Consider the following 13,273-nt stretch of genomic DNA (forward strand, 5'->3'; position numbering starts at 1 on the left):
GCACTCTAAAAAATATAACTATAATGTCAGTATTTTTCACTTTTGTGGCTGTGAAGGAAGTTGGATTTCAATTTGAGGATGAATTTGTTTCCCCCTATTATCCTGGATTGGAAGGCGATGGGGCACTATGAGCATATTAACCTAATGTGGCCAGAACCCTTAAACAGGCCCAGCTTGTACCCCTCTGCGTCCTCCAAATGAGTAAGGAGCGGCATGAGGGGGGCAATGTTTGAGTGAGGTCATTTTGAGGGTCAGGCATCAGAGATGGAGGGCAACTTGGGCTACTGAAACTGCTAAACAGTCCATGCTGATTTTTTTATGGTGTCAAGAAAAGGGAAAGCAACAAGCCCGTGCAACCATTGCCCATGGAGTCCTGTTGCTTTGTGCTCCACCATCTTTGAAATTCCCCATTGGCAATTGTATGATTTTTTTATTATTATTGTATTATGGTCAAGGGCATATTGTGGGCCAAAATTACAGTAAGTGGGAATATCTATGTGAGACAAGACCTCAAGGCTGTGACAACACAGCGAATCCCCAGCATTGTTTCTCCAATTGCTTCAGCACAACCTTCAACCTGATCATGTACAGATGCAAGACAAACAAATAAGGCTTTGCATATAAAAAAAAATGAAACTTTTTGGAAATCTCATCTCTTAGAGAATATCTGTTTAAAAGTAATTTTTTAGAAAGATCAAATAACCAATTTATCACTTTTCAAGATGATTTGGCCAACTACAGCACTTTTACACTGATAATAATATTAATAAATTATTAATTAATATTAATAAAAAGTGATGTACTATAGGCAAATAAAAAGCGACAATGATTGCAATACAGAATCATAGCTGGAAACTTGAAAATGTAGCTTTGGCCCTGTTCCCATAATCTAATTAAACAGTATTTAATTTTACCTCGACATATAAATCAATATGGCAGCTGTTGCTCATACTTATTAAATCAAATATCCTGAAAATCCCCTGTCTTTTCTTAACATGCAGACTGCACTGCACTACTACTGCTTGCTCGGCTCAAACAAGCATTTTTGTAAGAGAATGATCACGGAGGGGGGACATCAACACCATGTCAGCCTTCTTGAAACATGGGGGAGGGGGTGGTATAAAGCCCATCCATGGTAAGGACAGGCAGCAGGGAGCAAGTAAGCATCAAGGTCGAAGATGTGTTTCTTTAAATTGCAAATGCCAGTACCTGGCATAAAAATAAAGTGGCACCATAGCTGCAGAATACTACTCTGCAGAAACATAAAACAAACACAGTTGTCAGTCCGGACAGTTCATATCTTTTTCTGTAGACTAGAAGTGCCAAAGCCCAAACTTTGCTACTGTTAAAGTTGCCAATTATACGTATCAGCAAGTCATGTGAGGTATCACTTGATATGGACACTACCCATAATACCTAGGGCATAAAGACTGCAGCGTTCATTTACAGTTGGAGCCATATATGCTCAGAAGGTATGGAGGGAAACGATGAAGAATATAAGGGGCTTACGTTGGACGTATCCTTCGCAAAATGTGCCCAGGTCAAAAATAGTGGTACTTGCACAAGGTGCACTAGTTGTATGTCATTCATTGTAGTCTGTATACTCCCGCCCCACAATAGTGTAGGGATAACACAGATAAAGTATAAAGAGAGCACAGAGATTTGGCTTGGCAGTGTTAATAGTAAATGCTAAAGTCGCATCTCCCTATGTGAACACAATATTGTTATTTTTCATGGCATTATCTTTAGAACCATATCATCCCTCACTCTCCCTGCACGACACACCTTTGTCCACATTGCCCCTTCCCTCACTAATTCATTCCCCTCTAATCAGTGGTCTGGCAGGCGCGACCGCATCGCGCGTCATGTGATGCGGCTGCCTGTGCGCTGACGTGGCCGCATCGCGTGACAAGTGATGCGGCTGATGGTAGTATTCAGCCAGTATTGCCATCCAAGGGGGGGGGGGGCGGCCAGCCTGAACAGCCGTTAGACAGAGCTGCCCCCCGGTCCAGCCTGCCCCTGTGGTCTGGTATACAGTGATATGCCATACCACCACTTCTATTAATGCCTCCATATATATATATACATAGTGGTGGAAATAGGGGGTAAACGGGGGTCTGTCATACTGCCACTTCTCCAACTGCCTTCATTGTAACACTATCACATTCTATCCACTTACATTTTCAATACCTCCACTTCTAAATTTCCGCTTCGACCTTTGCCTGTAATTAGCACTCATCTTTCCTATCTTTCTCTCTCTCTGCTTCTATTAGCTGGTGATATGTCACTAAATTCAGGTTCCCCCCCCCCATGACTTCCCTACACACAAATATCAGAACAGTATCAAAATCCAGTAAACATAAAACACATCACCTGTCTCGCCTCTCTTCCAAAGTCCTTTCAATGTGCCCTTTGGAATGCACGCTCTGTTTGTAACAAACTTACCTCCATACACGACCTCTTCCTCTCAAACAACCTTAACCTTATAGCAATAACAGAAACATGGCTTCCGCAATCAGACACTGCCTCACCTGCAGCCCTTTCAGAAGGTGGTCTCCATTTCACCCACACCCCAGACCTGGAGGCAGACAAGGAGGTGAAGTGAGACTACTTCTCTCCCCACAGTGCACAGTCACAGTTCTACCAAACATCCCAACAATCCCTTTCATCTTTTGAAGTACATGCTATTTAGATTATTAACCCATTCTCTCAAAGCAGGACGTCATTGTCATAAATCTCTTTCCTCACACAACCTTTTGGAACCTCTTCAGTCAATTCTCAACACTCCACAGATATTGCGCTGACATGACCCTTACTGCAAGCCTTCAAGCGCTCCAGGAAAAATCACTTCTTCAGGCGAGGCTATAAATTCCTGACTGCCTTCTTAATCTCTCTACACTATTCTGCATGATCACCACCCCTCTACACAGTTCACTCAAACTAATATTTATTTTTCTTCAATAATTAAACAACCTTCTGGTCCCAAAACTAAAATAGCTGTGGGACTGCATCATATAGCCAACTAAGCATGTTTTATAGGTAGTCTGGATGGTACAATATGCACTCTATGACACTTTCCTCGCGTATCAAATGCCTTTAAAGGGAGTTTCAGAGTACATTAGTTGCTTTATAAATTATTAATAATAATAATAATAATAATAATAATAATAATAATAATAATACTATTAATACTCATAGGTGCATACCAAGAGCATGTCAGACGCATCAAAGCGCTTCAAATTGTCTCCAAAAAATACTGTTCTGGACGTACCCTAATAGTACAAATACTTGGCTTGGAAACAACCATTCCAGCAGTGAGACAGTTACAAAAATTAATTAGTTTGAGAAAACACTACTAAAACTCTTGTCAGTCTTCTCTGACAGGTAAGGCAACCCCTTGGGTTAAGTACAATGCATAATGCGTGTGTCTAAAAGACATTCCTATCAAAGCTGTTATCACAAAGTCTTTTGAAACACTTCATCTCTTTGCTGCTTGTCTTAAATAAAACAAAGTTCAAACTACCTGTCTTTTAATCTTGGCACATCCAATTAAGGTAGATATACACATCAGTTTAAGTTTAAGGTGCATGATAGCACTTGATCGTATTAGCAATTATCAATGAAATACATATGTGTGCAGATATTTAGCACAATTGTTTCCTTGGCAACTGCTGCTATTAGGAATGTTAAAAGATACTGACGTGACAGTTTGACAGCTTAAAAAAAAATGTCTTCTTTAACTTTCTGTGTACTTGACTCTCAGTTGTATTGATATTACTTTTTCTTCCTTTAATACACAATTAAAACTATCATAAATCCTCTTACATAGAGCAATTTGCACATAAGTATTTTAATAGAAAATTGGAAAGAAAATAGCAATACATACAAGTATAATATGAAAATACAAATCTTTCCACCGAAATTATCTGACAAATAGTAAATAGAATAATTGTACTAACAAGACAAGTTAGAGTACTGTAGACTTCAATAACTGTTTTTCCTTATTATGGCTCTAAACTAGAGATGCTCAGGCTCGGTTTTCCAAAGACCGAACCCTCCCCCCCAAACATTGCCAATCCGAGTACCGAGCCGAGCCAGCTTGATGCTTTTCCACTTCCTCTGATCTGAATCAAGGCGAAACGTCATTGTTGCTTAGTCCGATCGCACAGGTTTTGGATTCCATAAGCACCTCCCTCCCCAGCAGATCCAGCACCATTGCTCATACAGAAACAGGAGGGGTAGCAGTCTTCTTGTCACTCTCCACTCTCCAGTGAAATTGCTCAGTGCCATTGCTCATACAGAAACAGGGGTAGTAGAGTTCTTGTCATTTGACAAAAATTGACTGGAAAGGACTAGAAATTAATGTTATTGAGGTTAATAATAATGTAGAAAAAAAAATAAAAAATTGTGTGATTTTAGCAATTTTTTTTTTTTACATATAGATCCAAAACTAAGACCAAAACCAAACACGTGAGGGAAGTTTTGCCAAAACCAAAACACGAAGTTAATCCAGATCCAAAACTAAAAAAAAAACACGGGGGTCAGTGAACACCCCTACTCTAAACTAGTAATGGCCCTCCAAGCTTTCACCTGTGGCCCTCAGGGAATTCTTGCTTTATTGTCAGATTTGTTTATTCTAGTTCATAACAGTTGTGTAACATGCTGCTGACATGTTATTACAGATAGCTGTCTCTTTCTGGGATTAAATGTACTGCTTTGATTTGTTACTGAGATTAAGGGTAATGTGCGGCCCCTTTGATGGTTAATGGTCTGCTCCATGCATTACCAGAAGTGTTGTGTATAACTAATCTAAAAGGAGGTATGGGGGAGGAATTACAGCCTGAGGCAATATTGGGTCACAAGTATCTCCTGATTTTCCTTTTAAAATTATGGGAGCCTAGACTATATGGCTGGAATAACTAGCACAAATTACTGAAATGGTTCTAATGGCGGCAGTTTAATGGCAGTAAACTGATTCAACTACTGCGCCAATGGGATACATTGGTCATAGCGGCCATTAATTGCCATTAGCCACTGTGAGAAAGAGGGACTATAGGGGAAATTCACAGAAGTGCGATTTAGAGAACCTGCTGGTTTTATTTCTCTCTTTCTCTCTCTCTCTCTCTCTCTACACACACACATACAGTGGTTGAATTGGAAATTAGAAGTGGCAGCATGGTAAATGTAAGTAAATGGCAATTGAAAGAAATTAAATATGATAGTTTTAGAAGGAAAGCAGTAGGAGGTATGCCATACCACTGAATATACCCCCATTTTACATTTGTACAGCAGTGAACGTAGCTTAAAGATAGACAGGTGGAGGACATATGTGTGACAAAATAGTATGAAGTCTGATTTAGCTTACATGCTTTGAAAGTGTCTTTTCCCACAAATACAGCACGCTGACAAGGTGTGTCAGCAGTGAGAGCAACCAAGCAGAGCAGCTGATGAGAACTATTTTTTAAAGGGAAAGTGAAAGTGTCAAGTGCCCATCAAGCTAGGACTGTGGAAGGAGTGTCAAGTATAAAAACCTGTTTTCATAGTTCAGTGTGACCGATGCTGAATAAGTCGACCGGTCTCTTTTAATTTAGCGTTAGGGCCACAAGAAAGCGTATGGAATCTGAATGTTGACAAGTTCTTTTGCCATTCTGGCATTAAAGCAAAGTAAGAAAGCAAAAGGATGTTCACGTGTGGTGCACCATAGGTGTACTCTTGCCACAATAAATATATATATATATATATATATATATATATATATATATGTGTGTGTATATATATATATATGTGTATATATATATATGTGTGTATATATATATATATATATATATATATATATATATATATATATACTAATTAACCACAGCATTAAAACCACTGACAAGTGATGTGGATTGTCATTCTCCAAACTAGAACAAAATTAGCATTCTGACACATTAGAGGATTAACTAAAATCATAAAACAATAAAACAAAGGGTATGCATAGATGAGAAATAGTCTGAAATTCAATAGTATGAAATATTGATTTTTTTTTCCTTTGCAGCTCCTTACAAATAAATGCTGGATATAGGTGCAATGTTAGAGAGTGTGCCAGTGCTTTTAGCAGATTTAAATCACACATTTAAAGAGCAGAGATTCATAGATTATTTCATTTGCAGCTCATTGCAGGTATATTTAAAATGTTATGAATGCTATATTACTATATAGTATTTGTAGCATAATATGTGGGTATTATGAATCATTTTAGCTGTTTCTTTGTCTTTGGTTTCCACAATTGTCATGCTGGCAGCTGTAGCAATCTCTAAAGCTATTTGCTGAAATTAAATTACCGGAGAGCAAATTAACACAAAACTGATCCAGCCAACTTGGCATCAGGAAGACGTGGGCATAACTGCCTAATTCCTGAAATTATTTAAGGTTATTACAGTTGAGAAGATGGGCGAGTAGGAAGTCAAACAGTCCAAATTTGAGCACTCACAAGACAGAAATTAAGAATGTAGGTTAAGTCAGAGAGGTAAAATTTCAACATAGATGAATACGTGACTGAAGCTGACAATCAGATATTAAAAGCCTGCTAAGCTGAAAAACATTACCCATTGTGGGGAGTATTGGATATCAGACTTGACTCTCTACGCTTCGTGACTTGCAGATGGATTCAAACATCAGCTGAAACCACATTCACTGTTTAAAATTACAGTGCTGAAATAACAATGAAAAGTAGAATTACATAATTCATTTCATTATTCTAGACAAACAAACTGCAAATATACTTCTACAACTCTATGCCAAAATAGTAAAAGGGTATTTGTATAGAGATAATTGTAAAATAAAATGTTAATATTTGCTGTATTATGTGAAAGAAAATTAGCTTAACAAAACCTCAATTAAAGGTATTCTAATTCTTAAAACTATTTTTTGATAAGAATAATCTAATGCACTCATCTCTCAGGTATGGAGGATGACATGCAACAAAGACCTGCAAATATGAGCATCCCATGACAGTGGGTTACAAGCTTAAATGTGTTGATCGAAATATGAACCCACAAATATAACATAAACAAGAAAAACTTTTACATTTTTTACTCAACCCAAGTGAATTTGGTGGGGTTTTTATTAACAGGACACATGGGGCGTTCTTTTCTTAGACTATAGGCTTAAATATACACTTGCCTAATATTGTGTAGGTCCCTCTTATGTTGCCAAAACAGATTTGACCCATTGAAGCTTGGACTCCACAAGACCGCTGAAGGTGTCCTGTGGTATCTGGCACCAAGACATTAGCAGCAGATCCTTTAAATCCTGTAAGTTGCGAGGTGTGGTCTCCCTGGCTCAGATTTGTTTTTCCAGCACATCCTACAGATGCTCAATCATATTGACATCTGGGAAATTTGGAGGCCAAGTCAACATCTTGAACTCTTTGTCATGTTTCTCAAACTATTCCTGATCAATTTGTGTAGTGTTGCAGGGTGCAATAGCCTGCTGAAAAATGTCACTGCCATCAGGGAATATTGATGCCTTGAAGGGGCATACTTGGTATGCAATAATGCTTAAGTAGGTGGTACGTGTCAAAGTAACATCCACATGAAGGCCAGGACCCAAGGTTTCCCAGCAGAACATTGTCCAGAGCCTCCGTCGGGTTGCCTTCTGCCTATAGTGCTTCCTGGTGCCATCTCTTCCCCAGGTAAATGATGCACCCGCACCTGGCCATCCTCATGATGTAAAAGAAAATGTGATTCATCAGACCAGGACACCTTCTTCCATTGCTCCATTGTCCAGTTCTGGCGCTCACATGTCCATTGCAGCACATTTGATGAGGTCACCATGGTCATTCTGACCGATCTGTGCTAGGCAGACCCATACCAGCCAAGTCATGCATAACCAGCATTAGCTTTTTCAGCAATTTGTGCTACAGTAGCTCTTCTATGGGTTTGGATCAGACGGGCTAACTTTCATTCTCTGTGCACATCAATGAACCTTCAATATTCCCATGGTGGTGAAGCTAATGGTGGGTAGATTAGATGCGGTAGCCAGATTGTCATAGGTGGGTAAATGATATTTCTTAATTCTGAGTGTCCTCTCCAATGGGGGTTGGGGACTGTTGGCTCCCTGTGGAGATGGTGCCTAGGTGTCTAATCCAGTATACAATGAACTTTTTGGCTAAACTTGAAAAGTTTGATAGAATTATATCTACATACGCTAATTGTTTAACCCAGACCTCGTGTTCTATCGTATCCCTAATTAAACACTCCAGCTGGCGACAATTAAGAACGTGTCTAACTTATAGAACAACTAATATAGATACACACGGCATATAATAATGTTAAACAAACACATAGGAACAATAAATGACAATAAACTGTAAGGCAACGAGATGATTACAGTTCAGACTACACCCATAGGGGTGATGGATCTCAAGTGTCTTTATGCTTTAAAGTCCAAAGATGGCATTGCGTCGTTTCATATCTTGTTTAATGAAGACTGGCAGAATCATCCTCTGCACTAGAACTACTACTCCTACTAGAACTTTCTGTTTTAAACAATTGTGGGACTAGGGTCTTGGGTCAGGACCTGAAGTAAGGTTTCCTCTAAACAAGAATGGAGTAAACTTAAATAAAGTTAATGTCTCATGGACCAGATATGGCAATTGCTCAGCAGAGCGTGGACGCCATCCTAATGGGAATTTATAAATATGGTACATGATATGGGATGTACAGAATGGCCATTTATAAATGGCCCAGCAGTCAGAAGGGGTTCAAAAGTTATCTTGCACAATATTTATAGAACATTGCATACATTTTATTCTGAAAAGCCTTTGCATTTTTATTTATTTTATTTTTATTTACTCATTTTTATAGAATAACCTAAAAAGGCTTAACATAATCAGGATGGAATCTATACTTTACTTATTGCAGAGCTACTCTGAATGCTTGGTTCTGGTCACATGACTATTTTATCAGAAGCATAATCCTCTATCTGAGAGCAAAGGGATTTTCTTTAATAGTAATTTGCTGATCTCTAGCTTTTATCACATCATTCCAGAGCAAAACACATCTGGGCCTAATTCATGTTTCCTTTGTTGTGCAAAATGTGGCAGATAGACATCATAATCTCTTGCATTACAAATGGCTGCTGGTGGGTATAGAATATTTGGAGGGATGGATATAAATATACAGCAGCATAAAAAATGGTTATATTGGCCAAGTTCTATGAAAATACTCAAGGACAAAGAGTAGTAGCTATTTTTCTCTAGACGTCCCTCTTGTACCAGCATATATGGCGAAAAAATTGTTTGTTGCGGTGATGTGTGTCCTTGAGCCAATCAATAAATTCAGTTTGTGCTTGACAATTTAATTATCCATCATTACTGACTAGGAGAGAACAGACCGAAAAAGAACCACTTGGATCACCTGTCAAAACTTCATCATCGTAGAGGTTGGGTAGCACAGAATGAGTCACCAAAACTGACCCCATGAACTGATATCAACATGTTGGAAGTAGAGAATGTGCTGTCGTTTGTATAAAAATCTCCAGAAGTCCTATGAAAGATATACCTTTAATTGTTAACTAGACATAACTACAATACAATTTGTGGGACAATGAGGCTATTTTGTTAGTGACTGATGGTGAAGCTCCACCTTCATGCTTTGCATTGTACAATTATGCCCGTAGAACCGAACAACCTCTTTAACAATTGCAAAAAGAAGGGTTTCATGAAAAAATGGCATTTTAATAAAAATTAAGATTAGGTATACAGTGATGAAAAGTGATACACTTTATAAAAGAGATACAAAATAGTGGAGAATTCCTTCGGAAGTAAATCATTATTATTTTATAGTTTGTGACTAAAATAATGAAGTCACCGACATTCTCTAAAATAACATTAGCGGCAGTAAGTTTTCTCCACCTAATCCTTTGAATAGTAGGTATGACCTATTTCACAACAAGCTTACATTATGTCCATCACTAAAACTATCCAAATATTAAGCACATATTTGCAGCTTTCAGCAGATGATGTGTAAGTCAGATATATAGTTGTGAATACAGAGATTGCACTCGGGTCAGGTCAGTGTAAAAAATGATCTGTCACAATTTTAACTTAAGGGCGGTTTATTATTCAATAAAAATTCTGTTTTTATCCCCTTGGCGTGGGGCTGAATTTGTTGTAGACATTATCTATCCAGATAACACAAGCAATTTCATTGTCTGTATTATGATCTCACATTTTTTCTGCTGGAAAGACTATCTAGAGACATCAAAATATTTCTAGACATTAAGGAAAACTGTAAACTATATGATATGGTAAAGGTTATCTGTGGAGTGGGGGAGGTCGCGTCTAGAATCTAATTTGAAAGTTAACAAGTTGGGTGAATGAACTTTTTTTCTGTAATAATATAATTATTTTACACCACAATTTTACAGCCTCAAATCAAATCAAAAATCTAAATCAAAATTTAACCAAAATGTATTCATTTCCACTGTCAATTTCATATTCCCTGCCATCGATTAACTGGTTATTCATTGCTTTTAAATGCACAATAAGCCTTTGTTTATGCAAGTACAGTTATGTCCACTGCAATGTATACAACCCAGTACCCATATACATATTGATCTGATTACAGATAACTAGACATTTCTTTATTCCTATACACTATTTATACATTATATTATCCCAAAGGGCTGCACAGTATATTTAACATTAAAATGTGGGCTCATAATTCCAATTCTTATAATTATTGCTATTATAATTGTAGTCGGCACTGGTGGTATTTAGATTAATCTAATGAGCACTTGTCACATTTTCTTAATTAGATGTTTTTTCACCCATATTTCTTCAAATATACTTTAGCTCAAAGTAAAATGAGTTACAGACTAAAACAATTTAGAAAAACAAGTAATATATTAAAAAACAAACTCTGATCATTGTTACTACACCCGTGTTTAACAAGAAAAACACATGAATTATTCTGTTATGTATGTTATGTATGTTATCAACATCTTGAAATTGGATCACTACATTTTGGCGACTGTGCTTGATCCTAAGTTTAAGAGCTATGTCTTCTCTTTGTTTCCAACTGACCCAGATCTCAAGAGATGCAAGGAGCTCCTGGTGATCAATATGACAGCTGGTCCAATCAGAAAGAATTGACAAAAAACCATGACACCTAGGCCATCACTCCACCTGATCCTACTTTTAACCTCCAAAGGATGGTGGAGGATTATTTTAATGACAGCAGAGAAATAGACACACCAGACAGTCCCTTTACACACTGGGAGGAAAAAATGGAATTTGGAGACTCATGTACCAACTCGCTTTGCACTACGTAAGCTGCTCACTCTCCAGTGTGTACATGGAAAGAGTTTTCAGCACAGGCGGGAACCTTGTCAACGATAGGCATAGGAGGCTACTTCCTCAAAATGTGGAAAAGATGATGTTCATAAAAATGAACTACGATTTCCACGATTAAGTCCTTTACCGCCAATTACATCAAAGTACAGAGACTTCTGTAATGGTGGATTCCAAAAGGGATGAATAAATAATGTGTGAGGACGATGTACATAGTGATGAGGGTGAGGATGAAGCTGAGGATGATGACAACAACATCTTGCCACAGTTGAGTACATTAAGAGCACTGTTAGCTTATGTGCCTTAATCCCATTATTAGCTTGCTTTGTGGGGGCCCAAAGAAACCAAGCACTTCAGCCAAAAAGTGGCACCCCTTGTCGTTGAAGTGCTTGGTTTGTTAAAGTGTGCATGTCCTTTTTAAGATCCAATTTAAGGGTGGGCGGGATGGACTAAGGAGAATTCCATCTTGCACCACTTTCAGCTACCGCTGTGTGCCATTGTTACCTACATGTGCTATATACTGTTGTGTGCTTTGCAAAACTCAAAAACACCCATTGATGATGCAGATGACTTAGCACAACATTTTGACATCTGGTCTGGTCTACTGTAAAAGAATTGACCAAAATTATTAATACCTCTCCCATAACTCCACCTGATTCTACTATCAACTAACAACATCCAAAGAATGGTGGAGGATTATTTTTTTTTTTTTAAGGGTATAAAGACAACATTTTTATTAACAAAAAACAACGTTGCTTACAGAAGTAATGTAAGCATGGATGTCTAAATAGACATGTATATGTATTACTAAAACCTTCCACTTTGCTGCTGTTTCACCAGCTGTTTCACCAGTATTGCACAAAGTGTTTGTAATCTGCACTTTACATCAAAGCTACCTAGCTGTATTGTAATTTTTGTGGGTTTGCGGCCGATTCAAAGCTCAGTAATGACCTTGCTTTTTGCTGTGAATGTCAATGGCTCATTTTAGTCCGTGGTCTGGAACGAGATCCGGATTTACCCTTCTGGAGTTTGTTTTCAATCATCCTTTCAATTGCTTCTCTCTTGTACCTGTGACCACATACTTTGATTTTCACTGGGTTCACCATCTCTAACTGTGTTATAGGATCACTCTGAGTGACAGCGATCTCCTCGTCTTCATCTTCCAAGTCTGCAGGGGCTGGTGACACACCCAATTTTTTTCTCAGGTCTCTTAGCTGTTCTTTAAACTGGACATATTCATTCTTCTGCCTCCTCTGTATTATTCATCTGGAGCGCAGTGTATCTCTCGTGTACAAGCTCTCTTAAATGCGGGATCTCTTCCAGTGGGTCACGTTTTAACTTAAGTATGATCTCCTCAACTGCACCTATATATTTGTTTAAATCTCTGTTCATTGCAGCGTATTCCAACATGACGGATTCCATGGTCCGTGTCACAGTCTGTCTGAAGCAGGTCTAATGCCACTCCAGTTTTAATAACCATTGCTGTGTCTACATAAGTTTGGCAGTTCTTCAGGGATGAGAGTGTGGTATCCACAGAGGAGAAGGAGATTAATGATGCACCACGAGCAGACATGGTTTAATAATGTAGAGTGCATTGACAGCACTATTGAGCTTAACGCGGCTAAGCTATAGGTAGCTTGTTTTGTGGGGGCCCAAACAAACCAAGCACTTCAGCCACAAAAGTGGCACTCCTTGTCGCTGAAGCGCCTAGTTTGTACACTGTACATGTCCTTTTCAATATCTTACATAAGGGTGGGTGGGAGGGCCCAAGGACAATTCCATCTTGCACCAGTTTTTCTTTTTTTTGGCACTGCTGTGTGGCAATGTTTCCTAGATGTGCTAGGAACTGCTGTGTGTTTGTGTAGTTGCTCTATCGCTTAGCATCCAGCCAGGTCGCTGCAGTCTTTGAAAGTGTATGAAAATAATATTGTG

This window comes from Mixophyes fleayi, chromosome 2 (assembly GCF_038048845.1).
Source record: "Mixophyes fleayi isolate aMixFle1 chromosome 2, aMixFle1.hap1, whole genome shotgun sequence".
Taxonomy (NCBI): domain Eukaryota; kingdom Metazoa; phylum Chordata; class Amphibia; order Anura; family Limnodynastidae; genus Mixophyes; species Mixophyes fleayi.